The following is an 18596-nucleotide window of genomic DNA, read 5'->3' on the forward strand; positions in this document are numbered from 1 at the left end:
TGTTTCAATGGACCCAAGTTGTCTGTGGACGCACAAGTGTGGTGGAACATGTTGTTCTCATCCTCACTGGTTGTTTTAATAGGTTAGCGTGAGGGAGAAGCTGCAGGAGGACCAGCTTAGTGGACTGACGGTGTGTTATGAACGGTTATTCATCTCTGTTTTGAAGCAGAGCTTCATGCTTTGCTGCTGAATCTACTTGTATTGACACCTGGGCCAGTCTTTCCTCTGGTAATTGGCCTGTAAAAGTGATGCAGTTGTTCGAGCTCCTAAAAAGTCAGTAAGCTCATTGCCTTAAAGGGGAATTCCACCAATTTTTTCCAAAATTTCTGCATAATTCACTGTACACTGAGGTGTAAACAGTCATTCTGAGTGGTTTGGCTTGTTTGTAGAGAAACTTACAGACTCTGATTTTCTTTACAGTGGTGGTGATAGGAACCAGAAGACGCAAGTACAGACATTTTATTTACTATCCAGAACCACCAGTGAACCCACATGTGTCTTATGAGTCTTTATATGGAACGTCGATGATGGTAAAATAGGCATAAATCAGAAAAATTTTGTTTTTTTTACGTTCTTTCTTTTGCCTTATAACGCCCTGCATGGATCCCTCCACCATGAATGAGTTTAAAATTATGCCAATTTTTTTATTTTTTTGAAATTTTTATTTTGGGTTTTCCTGTATGCATATATCATTCCAGTGAAAAAAATCAACATACCACTTAACGTAAACAATAATATAAGTAAATTGCAGGGATTGAAGTAGTAATACTAATAATAATACAGAGTAAATTGTCATGAGAATGGATTCCATTAAATGCCTATCATTATACAAAGTTACATCATGACCTAAATGGTACCAATAAAATTCTTTTGACATAATTACATATTCCAGAAGATTATAGTAATTCAACAAGTATCTAAGGTAATGTTTCCATGTGCCCAATGAAAGGTAAACCCTGAAGAATACCATCATAAAACAGTGTCCCAGACATCAGGCAGTGAATTCATACCTATTTCTTGTAATAACTTTCTGTGAGCTTTTAAAGGTGGACGTCTGGTTCCTATCACCACCACTGTGAACAATCCTGACTCTGCACGTTTCTCTAGAACGAAGCATTTCACACCAAACCGCTCTGAATGACTCCGTTTATTGTGCAGCCCTTAAGTCATACAGAAATTTTGAAAAGTCGTTGGAATTCCCCTTTAAAATTCTGATTTCAGTGAACCCTCTGCAGTTAGTGAACGCCTACACAAACCCAGGCACTGGTGGTGTCCAGACGCCATTGGGGAATTCGACTTGACTTGAGTAAAGAGGAAAAGTCATGATGATAAAGTCAGAGTCAGCGAATTCTATGTTGCGATAAGCTGAAAAAAGTCAGCCTTCGGTTTTGAGTTGAGTGAATATGCAGTAGTAACTGACAGGATCGTGGTGGCCTCTGAACACTGTTGGGAATCTGCTAGTGACAGTCTTGATGACTTAGTCATTTTTGTGACATCATAACCTCATTTAAACAAACTGTTGTTCTCTATTACAGTTCATATCAAAAACTGTCAAAAAAAACTTCTGATTACTGATAAAAGTTTATTGTCAAAATTCACAGTTAAGCTGCGTGAAGCTTTTTTTGGTGCTCATCTGAAGCTGTTTTCCTGTAAAAAGCTTCAAAAATGCACAAAGTTGCTGTTATATTATAAACAATTCCACTTTACAGTCGTGTGCAAAAGTTTGTGCACCCCCAAATAATGGCATTATGTTGCTTTTCTATCCTCCTTACTGTTTATTACTGTTTAATTTCACACTTTGGGGGGAGAAATATCCCATAAAATCTGGACTGTGCAAAAGTTATGGCTTTATTTTATTTTCTGGTATGTTAAACTTTGTTAAAGTTAGCAAATACTTCAAATCAGTATTATTTGCAGAAAAATGGCACAATAAAGTTTCCTTTACAGGAGTTTAAGATCATTATCAACAAAACCAACGGCATTGGACGGAAGGATGCTCAAACTTTTGCGCACGACTGTGAGTAGGACAGCGTATAAGATAAGGTTGAGTTTGGAAATGACACACAGCTGCTTTCGAACGGATCCCCTGCCCCTAGCGAAGGTCCGCGTGCTGCTCTGGCGCTAATCTGTTTAGTTCCACGGGGCGTAAAGGAGATTACAGGCTGTTATTCCGCTTTTTAAATCCATTATACTTTTCTCTTTTTTTCCCGAAGCAAGACGAGGAGAAAAGGTTAGTTTCTGTGAAGTAAGTGTGAAGAAGTACTTTGGATCTGGCGATTTTGGCCAGTAGGCTACTATTAAATGGGTGTAAATCTCCAAAAGTTGTCTAATTTGCTTGAATGAGGTTTTAAATGCTAGATTAGATTAAATAAAATCAAACAAACCTCCAAAAAGGAATGGTTCCATGACCTTCTTCAGCGTATCTTTTCTTTGGAATAGAATGGTTTTGCAGAAAAACATTGAATGTGGAAAATGGCTTTGTTGTTCTTTTAAATGGACTGGTCACTGAGTATGTTCGTGTGTTTTCCATGGCAGATTTCTCTCCTATGGTTTCTTATGGCTTTTGGGAGCCTTTCTGAGAGGATTCGGCTACCTTGCCAAATGATTCTATTATTGTGTTATGCTTTAATTCTCAAGGGTCAGGTCGGTTCAGCACAGTAAATTGAGTGGTGTCAGATGAACTCACCTGTGTCCAGTTCAACCCTGTGCGGTGTAACGTTTTCTCAGTGGAACACTTGCCTTTGTTTCATCTGCTTTCACTGCTGCGTAGGGGTGCACCGATTTGGGAACTGCAGGCCGATATTTTTAATGTGCATGTCTGTCGATACTGTATATATATATATATATATATATATATATATACAGTATTGTAATGTATCACAACATAATTATCATCATATAACGTCTATTTCTGTCAGGTTACAAATACAGTAAGTGAATAAAAGGTAGATGTTTTTAGCCCAAGTGTTCTGCTCTTCCAGAGTAACAACATCATCCAGAATAAATGGATGAAATGTCCATCAAATTCAAACAAGTGTCCAAAGATGTTCCATTTTTCAAAGCAATTATCTGACAAATCCTGTATGATTCTGATGTCATTGTTCATCCCTACTGCTGTTTCATAACACATTTGCTCTCTATAAGGGGCCTTTTTTATGTTTAGTGTTCTAGAAGTTCGGATGATACCCTGATGTTCTTGTAAAAGTGTATCATAACACTATTTAATATAATAACTAAGCTTGGAAGATTTGGCTATGTTGTTGTATTCCTAAGTCATTGCAGTAACCTATTTAGCGCCACCATGTGGCCAAATTCTAAAATGCAGCTTTTATAAAGAGGCCAAATTAGAATAAAAACTGGGGGGTAATGCACATATTTTAAGATAGATATGATTGTATTTGATTTTTAATATTTTAAGTGTTGATTTGACTCTGATAAACACATTTTTTTAAACAGAAGCCCAGAAATCACAACTTTAAGTGACTTAAGGAAACAAGCTCAGTCATTCAAGCATGAGTGAGTGCATAGCATAAGCCCCCCCCCCTTCTCCGCTTTATTCGATACTGTGTTAAACTGTGCAGAATTTCATTACATTTCTTTTTTGAATATCGAGATATTTTAAAAAGATCTAGAAAATGAATGTCGCCCAACTTTAACGATACCCGATATGTCATCGGATCGGTGCAGGCTGTCCTAGAGGTCCATGGAGGCAGCGGGATGTTGGCTGGCTGCCAAGGTGCCCATTTGCGTGAGGCAAACTTGAGCGAGGGATGACCGTGTGAGAAAAGCAAAGACAGGGATGGAGGGATATGGGAGGAGAGCAAACGAGGAGAAAAAGCAAACATTCCTGACTCAGTGTCTCAGCAATTTAATTAAGGGGCTGCGAGCTGCTGGAGTGGGCACTCAGAGGTGAAGGCTTTAAACCCCCCCCCCTCCACTACCAGCGCCCGCCCAACCCCGCTCTCAGCTTGGACTAATCCCAGGGGTCAGCTAATAAGAACTCGGGTCAGGCCACCGTGACAGCTAAATAGGGGGAACGTCAGAGTGGAAGCTTTACCAGCCACAGAGTTAATAACTGGATGATGGACGTAAGAAAACACTGAATAGGAGGAACTGTGTGCAGTAAAGTGTGAGAGCGTTGGTGGAGATGATAGTCAGAATGATAATGAGGGTAATGAGGTGACTTTTAATTAACCTAAAAGTCGGTAAAGTGACAACAACTCAGTTAGATAACAGTAGAAACCATACAGCATGACATACTGTACTGTACTGTACTATACTATACTATACCATACTACAGTTAGCATGGTGTTATACTATACTATGCAAACTATATGCCAGTTAGCATCGTGCTACCCTATAACATACACCAATTAGCTTCATGGTATACTATACTTACTATACCATACAGCAGTTAGCATTGTGCTACACTATATAGTAATTAGCACTATAGTGTTATACTATACGTACTGTATTATTTACCAGTTAGCATTGTGCTATACTGTAAATACTATACTAAAAAAGGAACCAATTAGCATTATGCTCTACTATGCATACTATACTATTCACCAGCTTGCGTTGTGTTGTACTGTAGACCATTTAGCATTGTGCTATACTATTTTATACACCAGTTAACACTGTGCTATACTATACATACTATACCACACCAGCTAGCATTGTCCTATACTATACTATACATTACTTTGAATTGCACTATACTATACTATACACTGATTAGCATTGTGCTATACAATATCTACTATATTTTAGGGCTGCTCAATAATGGCGGTAATCATAATCACGATTATTTTGGTCAGTGTCGAGATCACGATTATTATTCATAACGATTAATCGTTGACTGTGGAAACATAGTGCATTTGTTGAACTTTAACACTGCATTTCCTTGTAGTTTAAATGTAATTCAACTGACAAATAAAAAGTAAAAAGATAACGAAATGAAATAGATAATATATAATACATAAATATACATATACATTTTAAAAAGTACAAAAGAAAAGATTAAAAAATATAATATCAACTATGTTGCAGTGTACGTCCACAACTTACTGAAAGCTACTAAACATATATAAAAATAATAAAGAAAAATAAATCAGCTCAAAATAAATGAGATGAGTTTGGGCTTTCAGGGAGGGGCAAAAGCGCACCACTGTAAAGGAAATGGTGCGCTGGATTTATAAGGGACTCAATGCGAAACAGAATGTGCGATAATAATTGTTCTGTTTAGATTATTTTGAAAATAAAGTTCGATTTATCACAGATCCCTACTGTAGTTTACTCTACCATACACCAATTGCCACTATACTATGCTATATTATACTGTACTATACTATACTATACTATGCTATACTATATTATATTGTACTATACTATACTATACCATATTGCACCATATTATACTATACTATACTATACTATGTCACACTATACTATACTATACTATACTACACTATACTATACTATGTCACACTATACTATACTACACTATACAATACACCAGTTAACAAATATGCAATTATCACACTTACCGCAAAACACATCTGGTTGTTAAGTTAGCTCTATCAGACATGCCTTTGAGCTTTCTGGCACCGTATGACACTATTATCTATTAAAATGGACAAAAGTATGTCACACAGTGTCACTTTGACCACCAAACTTATCTTGGCCAACTGACTGCATTTGAGGATAAATGAGATTTTTTGCCAAAGTATCGCTTTAGAGGCTCTTTCTAAACTATACACCAATCAGCATTGTGCTGTACTATACATACCATATTTTATGCGATTACACCAGTTGGCATACTAAACTGTGCTATACTGCACACCAGTTAACAAGCGTAGAATTAGCACACTTGCACAAAACACATCTAGTTGTTAAGTTAGCTGAATCAGATATGCTTATGAGATTTCCAGCACTGTCTGATGCACTGGTATCTATAAAAGTGGACAAAAGTATGTCACACAGTGTCACTTTGAACACCAAACATAGCTTGGCCAACTGACTATATATGAGGATAAATTTGATTTTTTGCCAAAGTGTCGCTTTAAAGGTTCTTCCTTACAGTCTGTAGACAACTGGACTTAGTCTGGAATCTTGCTAATCATAGAATTAGCAAGGTAACTGGATGATGGAGGTAAGAAAAGACTGAAAAAGAAGGAACTGTTTATGTTCTGGTAGAGACGGTAATGAGAATGGTCTAATGGTTTAATTAACATATCACTACTGATAACATATCTCCATTTTTGTTGTTTTTCAGTTTTTGACATAATTTGAAATTACCTGTTGCTCTTTACATTGTGTGTAAATTTCATGATGAATGGACCAAAAGAAACGACACATAATTACTTGGAAAATCGTCTGGTTCCATTGACTTACATTAAAAGTGAAGAGTGTTTTTTCCTTCTCCTGTAAAGTTACCATTTTGGAGATATGAGGTTTTCTTCCGACAACAGTGCTATGAAGAGTCACACAAGTATCAGCCGCTGAATTAGAACAGTACACTCTGTTTCTGGACGAAAACATACTGTATTGCCTCAGCATGTTACCCCACTGCACAGGAAATAGCTTTTCCATTTTAGCAAGGTGAGCTCATGCTCCCAATAAGCCATTTTCTGCCAGTGAATCATAACCACATGTGTGGAGGAGATACAGATATTTATGGTGAGTGTCATCAGTTACTCTTTAGAACTGCTACTATGTCAACAGCATCTATTAGCTATAACCGATCAGGCATAACATTATGACCACCTCCTTGTTTCTACACTCATTGTCCATTTTATCAGCTCCACTTACTGGTCAGACACAGCAGTGCTGCTGGAGTTTTTAAACACCTCAGTGTCACTGCTGGACTGAGAATAGTCCACCAACCAAAAATATCCAGCCAACAGCGTCCTGTGGGCAGCGTCCTGTGACCACTGATGAAGGACTAGAGGATGACCAACACAAACTGTGCAGCAGCAGATGAGCTATCGTCTCTGACTTTACATCTACAAGGTGGACCGACAAGGTAGGAGTGTCTAATAGAGTGGGCAGTGAGTGGACACAGTGTTTAAAAACTCCAGCAGCACTGCTGTGTCTGATCCACTCGTACCATCACAACACACACTAACACACCACTGTGTCAGTGTTACTGCAGTGCTGAGAATGATCCACCACCCAAATAGTACCTGCTCTGTGAGGGTCCATGGGGGTCCTGACCACTGAAGAACAGGGTAAAAGGGGGCTAACAAAGTATCAGAGAAACAGATGGACTACAGTCTGTAACTGTAGAACTACAAAGTGCACCTATATAGTAAGTGGAGCTGATAAAATGGACAATGAGCGTAGAAACAAGGAGGTGGTCATAATGTTATGGCTGATCAGTGTATGATTACTCAACTACCATACGGGTTTGAGGCAAGTGTGATGTTTAGGCTGCATTTGCACAATGCTAATTGTTCACAATGCTGCTATTTGTTAGCTTCGTTAGCCTCATAGCTCTAACGAACAGAGGTGAACTCCTCCATGGTGGCCTCCAACGTCAAGCTTGTTGGATCAGCTTCACGTGATTCCAGAAACAAATAGACTAATGCAAACAGTGTTGTTATCTTCAAGTGCAGGCCGAAATGTTAACATTTCACCCACTAGCATTGCAACATGGGCTCATTCACCTTTGTCACCTTTGTCATTGGTCATGGCTAGCAGGGTGTAAGAGGGCTGACCCATTGGCAAGGCTGAACATTTCTAAGTGACATAGCGTTATATACCTGTAACCCTATGCTGAATTTGCTTTCTTTTGCTCTCCGCCACATCCTCTGTACTTTCCCTCCATACCAGTGAGCGTACCACAGTGGTAGTTGGTGGGGTAGAGGCTTCCATTACTTGTTACATTAGCTACGTAGCTAAAGAAGCAGACGTCAACTGACAGACTACATCTGAGGTTTTAATTCTACGTCGCACTTACTTATTTTTTGGTGTATTATATATTTAATCAGAATATATATTGAACAACAGGAGACCTTAATTCAGACTTTTTGGTTTTTGGAACTGTATTTTTACCCCAGTACATCCTAATTATGACTACGCTGTTATTCACTACATATGTACTATGATAAAAGGCAGTTGTTGATCTTTTGGAGTTTTTTTTTTCTTATAAAAACAAAAACATAGGTTCTCTGCAGTAGTCTTAATTTTCTAAGCCATAGCTAAAATTATTATTATTATTATTATGAACAATAATAATAATACTAATAATGATAATAATAATATTTTTTATTATTATTGTTGTTATTATTATTATTATCATTATTATTATTTCTTGTGGGCACAGAATGGCACCTTCATTGTAGAAATAACTTGTAAAATGATATTTTTGTGAGCTATATAGGTGCTGTTGTGGGCTAAGCATTTACAGAAAAAAATATTTTAATGATTTGAAATTAGGATTTGCATACTTAAACATACTGTAAATGTTTTATTGTATTATATTAATATAATATAATATTAAGCAGTTGTTGCAGTTTTTTTACTGCCATAAATGATAACATGACAAACTAATTAAAAATTACTGTAAAATAACAGTAATTTCTAATTTTTCTTAAAGTTATTGACCGTTTGTATCTCTTATTGTATTATTACAAGAAAAGTTGACAAAAAGACTTTTAACAACTTAACAACAAAAATGAAATGAGTATAAAAATAGCAATTGTAAAAATAGTAATTGTCTGTTTTAATTAAGGGTAATTACTGTAAAAAGGTATTTAATAATGCTGCAATACTAATAATAGCAGCAACCCTGTGTAAAAAAATTATTATGGTCAAGACATTTGAAGACTGTTTCTATAGACATGCCATTGTGATGGCTGGGTGTAGTACTTTTACACACAACCTTCTCACAACCCCCAAAATCTTCTCACATAATTTCTAAAAGTGGAGAGGACATGCCCCCCCCCCAATTTGCACAAGGATATCTGTTCATGAACTGGACTAGATTAGTTTGCATGCACATCCCTACTGTAGCAAACTCAATTGAAAATGAATGGATTTTGGAATTCGTGGTTGGTGCCCTGGGATTTGAACTGCTGACCTTTGGTGTGCCGCATGCGTCCTCCACCACTGAACCACATCTAACGAGCCACATCTAGGCCTATTTATGAAGACATTTCCTGCACCTCTCCTTTTTATCACTTTGCCCATATATCACAGGCTCATTAGGTGCCAGTTTGTGTGTGTGTGTGCTTCTCCAGTCTTAGCATGCACTTGTAATAACATCCCATAGGCATTTGCCCTGCCTGCTCTGTACACTCAGTGCCAGAACTGAAGAAAGAACCAGAGCCAAGAGCAACACAAGCGTGTACACAAACACAGATCTGCAATACAGGGTGGCTAACTCTGCAGCCTTGACCACTCAAAGCCTTTAACCCACTCGCAACTCGGCCTTCTGACTTACCGCTTTTGGCGAAGAATCAAACGTAAACCCCAAATGTCGTTGAACAGCCAGGACATGTGGAGTCTTAAGCTTTCTTCTTTAGTTTTGAGCTACAAAGCTAATGAAGCTAGCAAGTGATGGAAGCTTGGCATCATACAAACTACACGCCCCCAAATGATCACTCAAACTGGGTTGAGTTGCTACTGATTTTTCTAAATTTCTGCGTAATTAAACTGGTAAGATGTAAACAAAGTCATTCCGAGTGGTTTGATTTGTAATGCTCCTTTCCAGAGAAAGTTCTAGACAATTGTTCACGGTTCTGGTGATGGAAACCAGATGTCTGAAGAGTTTAATGCCTCTGAAAGCTCCCTCACAGAAAGGTTTTACAGAAAAATATTTATGAATACACTGCCTGATGCCTGAGACATTGTTTTGCAATAGTTTTGAATTAAGGTTTTGGCTTAAAATGTATTTAGTTTTAAATGTTAAATGGGGGAGGGGGGTATATGTAAAGTGCTGCCAGGCAAAATGGTACCATGAAACATCAACACAACTGTTTTTTCTTGAAACTTACATGAAATTCAGTTGGACTTGAGTTGCATAGTTTAGGCTACGTTCACATTACCAGACTTAAGTGGCACAAACCAGATTTTTTGCCTTAATGTGATTCAAATCGGATCTTTTCAAATCAGATTAGAGACACTTTAGCTACGTTCACATTACGAGCCTCGTTGTTCAAAACTGATTTTTTGCTCAAATCCGATCTGACACGATGGTCCACACTCGTTTAGGTAAGTGACTCAAATCTGTCATTAATGTAAATGAACCGGCGTCCTGAAATGACCCTCATGAGCTCATCCTACTCAGTAACGTCACGTGAATGAATCACGTTCATCATCAGCACAAACTAACGAGCAGAACGAGCTTCGCTGAGAAGATCATTAACTCTGATCAGCTCTCAGCTTCATTATTAGAGCGAGACGAAGGAGAAAAAGTGAGATGAGCTGCTTTTCCACCGTTTACAGGCTTTAACCTCAGTCCGACGCTGTTGCCATGGTAACGCTGAATGATGGCGCAGTAGAATAAAAGCACATGAATTCTGATCTGAGCATCACATTAAGGTCGCATGGCCACGAATCGGATACGTATCCGATCTAAGACCACATATGAAAGTGTCTCAGGTCGGATTTGAAAAGATCAGATTTGTGTGTCCACAGAGATCTGAAAACATCAGATCTGAGTCACATTAAGGCAAAAAATCAGATTTGTGCCACTTCAACCTGGTAATGTGAACGCAGCAGTAAAGCCTCCTACAACTCATTTGAAACTTGTTGCAGCTTTAAGAAATAGAACAGCCAATCAAAGCAGCAATAACACGTCACGTGATCACATCATCCAACATACTTAAAAAAGACTGATTTCAGTCAGTGGACAAGAAAATAAAGCAGAAGGTGGTTCATTGGGCAGTCGATAAAGAAGCAAGGGGACCAAGATGCGGCCTGCGATGAACTTGATGAACAAATGCGTGAGACATCAAGTAGGCTATAAACATAATAGCTACTCAAACATGAATTTTGGCTTGATATACACACGACAGATTATAAACTCAAATATATAGTAAGGAACCAGAGATAGATGCCTACATATCGCTGTTGTCGGAAGAAAACTTCGTATCACTATTTCAGACATTTTTCATTTTTTTACATACTTTGAAAATACCTGTTGCCCTTTACATTGTGTGTAAATTTCATGATGAATGGACCAAAAGAAACGGCCCAAAATGACTTGGAAAAAAGTCTGGTTCCATTGACTTACATTAAAGGTAAAGTAGGTTTTTTCCTTCTCCTGTAAAGTTACCATTTTGGAGGTACGAGGTTTTCTTCCGACAACAGCGATATAGATAAAAAGAACGGCAGTAAAAGCCGATGATAAATGATGATAAAAATGCTGCAAAAGTGTAAATTACACCTCAGGGATAACTTTATAGCAAGAATGATATGGCGTATCAAAAAATATGAGTTGCTAATTTAGCTAACTAGTGAAGTTATTGCTTCCTGTAACTGTCAAGTTGCAAGGAAATGATGTTGCAGGCAACTCACAACATGCAACTAGTTTCACCGTCTAAAGCCAGCCTAAGACAACTTTTTTATTTAGATTTTAGCGCTAAATATAAAAACATAGAAGACTGGTGTTGGTTCACTGGTGGTTTTGGATAGTAAATAAAATGGCTATATTTGTGTCGTTGGCTTTGCGACCCCTGGTTCCTATCACCCCCACTGAAAAGAAACCAGAAAAAAAGCTCAGTGTTCTCTATAATTAACATATCAAAACACCCTGAATGACTTGTTTGCATCTCAGCCGTAGAATTATGCTAAAATTCCTCTTTAAATAATCTCAAGTGGACTTTGTCAGTGTTGGTGCAAAACATCATATATCAAAAGAAATACATGATTAATATTATACAATAGCTTAATTGTGATGTGATACTTCAGTTTTTAGGTCGTCACTGTTATTCTAAAATGTGGAAAATGGTAAAAATAGAGAACGACTAAACTTTTGTCTGGCGCTGTATCACTCACTCTGTTGTTTTTGGTATCTCGGCTGTTTTTCTTTTTTGGGACGTCTTGCAAACAGATGAAGGGCAGCCACTGCACTCAGGATTAGACTAAACACTGACGAAGCATTATTCAGCGTCTGAGAGAAAACACTGATGCAAATACACTAAAGAGAGAGAGAGAGAGGGAGAGAGAGAGAGAGAGAGAGAGAGAGAGAGAGAGAGGGAGGATAGCACCTCTTGAAAAGGGTTCTATATAGCACCAAAAAGTGCTTCTGTTGTTACAAGCTTGACATCCTATCCATAGCAGAACCCTTTTTGGCGCTATATAGAACATCTCACCAGGCAAAGAACCATTTAAGCATGAAAATGGGTCTTTTATCTTTTATGCTTCTATATAGAACCACTGTCTTTACTGAAGAACCATCTTTTTTAAGAACCTTGATGATCTTGTTTAAGAGTGTAGGCTTTAATTGAAAAAATATTGATTCATCTTTCAGCCCTAGTTAGCCACCCGTTACAGGACCCGACTGTAAGCAATTAGCTTCATTTACAAGAGCGTGATAACGAGCGTCCGACCTTAACAGTAGAAATAAAATATGTTAGCTTAGTGTTTCATTAGCTAACATCAAGGCTCACTGTATTTTTCGCAGTTGTACTTTACAAGCATGACGCACATTAAGGCACATGAAAAATTTCTCCGAAGTGTTCGCAGATATGACGCGCCAACCTCAGTTTCAGAAGCACGGCCCAGCAGCTAGCTAGCTAGATAGCTATAGGTTACGAACATAGCGTTAGTGCTGCGCGTTAAAGCTATCGGACTTCGTTCGTGATCTACCCGTCATAAGATGAAAGGTCTCGAATGTTGGTTTGTGAAATGTAATTCGATCTCTAAAGTGACCGTTAAACAGCTGTTTTGCACGTTGCTTGCTATTCAGAGAGCAGCTGAAAAGAGCGAAGTGGTCTGTTTTCCTGCAGGGGGGCTGTTCTTTTTCAAAATCTGACATGCAAACACAGTTCTGAGATATTTTTGGAGTATTTATATATTACTAAATTTATTAATTCATATATCGCTGCTGTTGTAAGAAAACCTCATATCTCCATTTTTGTCGTTTTTCAGTTTTTGACATAATCTGAAAATGCCTGTTGTCTTTTACATTATTTGTAAATTTCATGAAGAATGGGCCAAAATAAACGGCCCAAAATGACTTGGAAAAACGTCTGGTTCCATTGACTTACATTACAAGTAAAGCATGTTTTTTCCTTCTCCTGTAAAGTTACCATTTTCGAGATGCGAGGTTTTCTTCCGATAACAGCGATATGTTTCTTGAATAGAACACTGGTGAACACACAAATGTAAACATTGGAAACTGTGCTGACAGAGGCTTTAAGACATCCAACCGATATCATATCAGTGTAAAATTAATCTGTCCACGACTTTGCTAATTTGTCCTTATGTGAGGACCAGACTGCCCCATATTCAGAAAGTAAACTTTTCGTTTATTTGCCCAAACCAGTTTAAGTATGTTTAAATGTTGATATTTTCTGACATGAACTTGAGTAAATATTTCGGATTTCCACTTTAATTCAGTAAGATTTTGTTGCAGTACCCTTAATTTCACTTAAGTACAGTTTATGTGTACTTTTTATATCCCTCTTTGAATATATAATTATCAGCTCAGCTAAGTCAAATGATCCGGGGATCAAGGAAAGGCGAGGGGATTCCTGATTCCTTGTTGTGGCCTGGCTTGTTCCTGAGGAATCCTCTCTGTGTGTGTGTTTATGTTGTGTATAAGGATGATGACCCACTGATGTGGAACTGACATGCCTGTTTTTTCAAGCAGTGTGTGTATCGCAGAGGAATGTGTGAAATGTCCACTACTGCTCAACATTCCTGACCATTTTACAGTCCACTAAACACACACACACTTTCAGTGAGTGTGTGTGAGTGTGTGTGTGTGTGTGTGCGGGTTTATAGTTTTCACAATATCAGAATTTTGTTTATCGGATTAAACACAGAAAAATATTCAATGATTTTAAAATTCAGTCTCTTTTTATTGATACAAATGTTAAATAATGAAATAACTTAAACATTGCTGTGTTCATCATGTTCTGAAAGGGAAGATTAAAGAAATAGTTGAGTCAAAAAATCTAAAAACATCATCCTGTTGGGTGGCTATTAACTTCCATTCACTTTTAGCCGCATAAGCATGTTATTTGTACATGTTATTAGCATGTTATTGCTAATAACATGTATTAGCAATAACATGCTAATAACATGTACAAATACGCTGTGGTCTACACTAGAGGTCTGCAGTCCCGCAGATTCCCATGGGACCCGTGGGACGTGCCACAATATCTTGCGGCGCGGGACTAAATTTCAGTGTTGTGCATGGGAGCGGGCGGGAATCCAGCCCACTGCAGGCGGGAGGGGGCGGGAATCCAGCCCACTGCAGGCGGGAGCGGGTGGGAATCCAGCCCACTGCAGGCGGGAGCATATGAACAGAAATCCTTCAAATTAATGAATAACCTAATAAAGTAGAACGATCACTAAATCATATTATAAACGTTGTACAAATGCTGAAATTAAAATAATTAAAATGAATGAAATCATTCTAAAGAGTTATGAAGCAACCGATTGCACCGAATTCTCATAGCTTACAGAGATGGTGGAGCCTACAGTCTGACAGCCACAGCTGCCCAGCAAAACACCAAAAATAACTGTGGTTTAATTCCTGCTTTGTGTTTACTGGGAATAAATGGCGTTTGGTTACTTCACAGTGAGCCTGATGACCATGATTGCCGGGTTATTTCAGCAGAGAATAATGTATTTGTGATTAGATTATGTCTGATATTAGATGTCAGTTCACCTTTCCCAAACTGGGTGGGAGCGGGACTAAACTTTTCAGTTGCGGGCAGGGGCGGGACAAATGATTCTGATGTTCTGCAGGAGTGGGACTTGAAAAACAGTCCCGCGCAGACCTCTAATCTACACCTCATGTGGACACTATTTACCTACAGCTACTGACTGGCCATCTAAGCACTGCTCCTATTGTCAGTAGATCGTGAGTTCATTCCTCAGTGATGCCACAGCCATCCATGGCTGGGAGTCCAGGACAGCATAACTGGCCTCACTTTCTCTGAGTTGGTTGGATGGCCCTCCCACTTATTTCTCAGCATAACGCAAGCTGACACAGTTGCCTATTAGCTGATGCATTGAGCAGTTAATGTTCTCCTCCAAGCATGTTGAGCTGTCCAACGTTGCATTAGTAATAGTGTGACAAAATGTCTTTTAGAGGTAGCACATGCTAACCTTCCCCCTCTCAGCCTTGTAGCATCATGTGATGGGGAGACCTAGTTAGCCGGTGGAACTGGCCACTACTAAATTAGGAAGAATTGATATAGCATTTGTATAACTGTCTTTGAGGGCAGTTTGATGGCCTGCAGTGGCACCACACTATACAAAAAAGAGACCTTGGGCAAGACTCCTAATACTATAGTCACCTAATAAGTAATTAACAGTGAATTTTTAATACATAATGCAACAATATCTCTCACACACACACACACACACACACACACACACACACAGACACGCATAGCAAGACCTGGACAAAATCAATCAGTGCCGCAGACACTATCAGCTGGAAGAAAAACAGATCCATTCCCATCAGAGATCAACAACACAGATAAAGAACCTGAGGACACACACACACACACACACACACACACACACACACACACACACCTCATTCCTTCTTAGTATCCACAAACACTCCATTGTGCCAGAGAGATACTGAGTTTCCTTCATGTGTAGCTACTCTAAACACACTGATACTGGAGGCCCAGCATGTCAACACCTCACACACACAAGCGTACAGCATACAGGGGCCATTTTGTTCTCTTTCTCCTCCTCTGCTGATTGAAAAGAGTCATTTTGCTCCATTGTTCTCCTCACATTTGCTTGTAAGTTAAGTCTCTGATGTTTCACACACACACACAAACCCTGAGGTTGTTTCTTAAACTGCTAAACAAACTTGTCAGCACAGGCTCTCAGACAGATAAATCTAGTCTGGGTTCAGAATGCCACAGTGACACCGGACCCCCGCGAGTGTGAGTGTGTTTGAAAGGCTCCACCAGCACCCAAGTAAACACGCCGCACATGCTGCAAAACAATCAGCACAGCAAAGTTCCAGATGAAAGAGCCCATATGCCACTTTGTTATTTTTTTTTTTTGTCCCCCTTAGGTTCACTTGTGACGTTTAAATAGTGTTAATTTGCTAATATCTTAGAAATAAACAGGCTTTTTTTACTGTGCCTTTAAGACTGAGATATGTAAGGATCTCTGTTGTGATTGGCTGCCTCATTCAAAACAAAAGCTTGAATGGACTATATATTCAAAAGCTTGAATATATATATATATATATATATATATATATATATATATATATATATATATATTTCTCACTTTTTAATAAAAGAGTTTGATGTAGTATGTAAACATTTCTGAAGTTTGAAACTGTACCATATATTGGAACAAAACCTTCTATCTCCAAATTTATTGGAACAAAACCTTCTATCTCCTAAATGGTAACTTTACAGGAGAAGGAAAAAAACTACTTTACTTTTAATGTAAGTCAATGGAACCAGACTTTTTTCCAAGTCATTTTGGGTCATTTCTTTTGGTCAATTCATCATGAAATTAACAAACAATGTAAAGAGCAACAGGCTTTTTCAAATTATGTCAAAAACTGAAAAATGACCATGCCCAGTTATCATTGTGCAAGAATGCTCAGCTAGCTTAAAGACCCTCTCTGATATCGTTTCACTTGGAAGCTCGTCATAGTATGAAAGGAAGAACACACCAGATACATGGCTTAAAACCATTATCATATTTTCATTCACCTTAGCTAACTTGCTAATGCTGGTAAAGTGCCAGTTTTTGGTCTTCAAGCTAATGATGTTGGCTAGATAGCTTAGCAACACAACAAGTTAGCCATTATTTCTATCATGTTTTTGGTAACTTAGCTAGTGTTAGTGTTAGCCTAGCTAATGTTACGGTAGCATATCACTGTTGTCGGAAGGAAACCTCGTATCTCCAAAATGGTAACTTTACAGGAGAAGGAAAAAACCTACTTTACTTTTAATGTAAGTCAATGGAACCAGACTTTTTTCCAAGCCATTTTGGGTCGTTTTTTTTAGTCCATTCATCATCAAATTCACAAACAATGTAAAGGGCAACAGACTTTTTTAAATTATGTAAAAAAAAACAAACTGAAAAACGTCAAAAATGGAGATAAAAGGTTTTCTTCCTACAACAGCGATATGTTGTAATTTGGATGCTGGTGTGCTGATCAACCAGCATGACTATGCTGGGTGACTAACTAAACCAGCATAAACCAGCTTTTTTTTCAGCAGTGTTACTGGGTTTCTCACACTACATAGTGTTCTCTATAGAAATTGACAAAACTGCAGCCAAAATTCAGACTGCAAGATGGCTGCTGCTACTGTTTTTAGCTAAGTTAGGTGCTTACATCCTTTTGTAAGAAACCACATGATAAGTCTGAGACTTACTTAACAGCTCGAAACGGTTTGAGGTAAGCATGTGATGATATAGGCATATAATTAGCACGATGGTAACAACGGCACGAGCTTCCATTTCTCGTTAGCTACATTATCGTAGCTCCAGTGCAAAACTTTGGGAGTAGAAGAGACGCATTTGGATTGAGGAGGAAACTGTAAATTTGAATTGCTCCTAAACTATTCCTTGAAGTCTTAGAACGGTCATTTCATCACTCCGTCTAGACGCTAGAAACGAACTCACAGTGTAACACAGCTGGTTAGGAGACACGCTAACGCAGCTGGCTTTCAGGGGCCCTGAGGGGGTGATATAGCAAAGGAAGAGGCGGGTGGTTGAGGGTTTGTTCCAGCTTGCCCCTTTCTCTACTCCTCACACATCTAATAGCTACTAACAAATACTTAGAAGCGGGGACGCGGGTAGTGGGGGTGCTAAGGGTGCAGGTTTCAGGGTTGGTTAACTGCAACTGCTAAAAATAATAAAGATTTTAACTTGAAACTAATTTGCATGAAGTAAATCCTTCTATCTGCTTATTTTTGAGTGAAGTTTATATTTTTGGTTTATTCATATATGGGTCATTCTACAGAAACGTCCACTTCTCTGTCTATCCATAGGAGTCACTGGTGTTACCGATCCTCATCGGTGTTATGCATAAGAAAGGTAACACCAGAGACATTTTTAATGGAAAATGCATTTTACTAAACGGCTGCTACAGAGCATCAAACCACATGTTGTCAATCATGGAATATCCACAAAAATATGTAATTTATGTAAATCCATTTGTGTTCTATTTTCTCACAGTTACCTAAGAATAAAGTGGGTCACACCAGTGACTTCAGCTAAAAGCTTCATATGAAATCATGAGCTAAATGAGAAAATCTCTGATAACTGAAAGACACAGTGGACTCACCATGTGCTTTTCTTCATAGATCCTCAGAAAACAGGTAAAAGGAAGTCAAGTGATGTCATCAGTGCGATTTTTATGTCAAAGTAGGAGTTTTTGTTATGCGGTAACACCAGTGACACGACTCCTGGGGACC

The 18596-nt window shown here is 38.4% G+C and overlaps 1 protein-coding gene across 5 annotated transcripts in view; it reads left to right on the forward strand.

Annotated features, from left to right (window-relative positions):
- vasna (vasorin a) overlaps window positions 1–18596 on the forward strand; it is a 63153-nt gene that overhangs the window by 18911 nt on the left and 25646 nt on the right. Inside the window, exon 1 of one of the 5 annotated variants that reach the window (XM_036565083.1) lies at window positions 2–2245. The exons of 3 other annotated variants lie outside the window; for them this stretch is intronic. The gene's annotated coding sequence lies outside the window, so the exon portion shown is untranslated. Of the gene's footprint in view, window position 1; window positions 2246–18596 lie in introns of those variants that run through there. One more of the 5 variants, XM_036565082.1, reaches the window with a different exon arrangement.

This window comes from Colossoma macropomum, unplaced genomic scaffold (genome assembly GCF_904425465.1).
Source record: "Colossoma macropomum unplaced genomic scaffold, Colossoma_macropomum, whole genome shotgun sequence".
NCBI classification, from domain to species: Eukaryota; Metazoa; Chordata; class Actinopteri; order Characiformes; family Serrasalmidae; genus Colossoma; species Colossoma macropomum.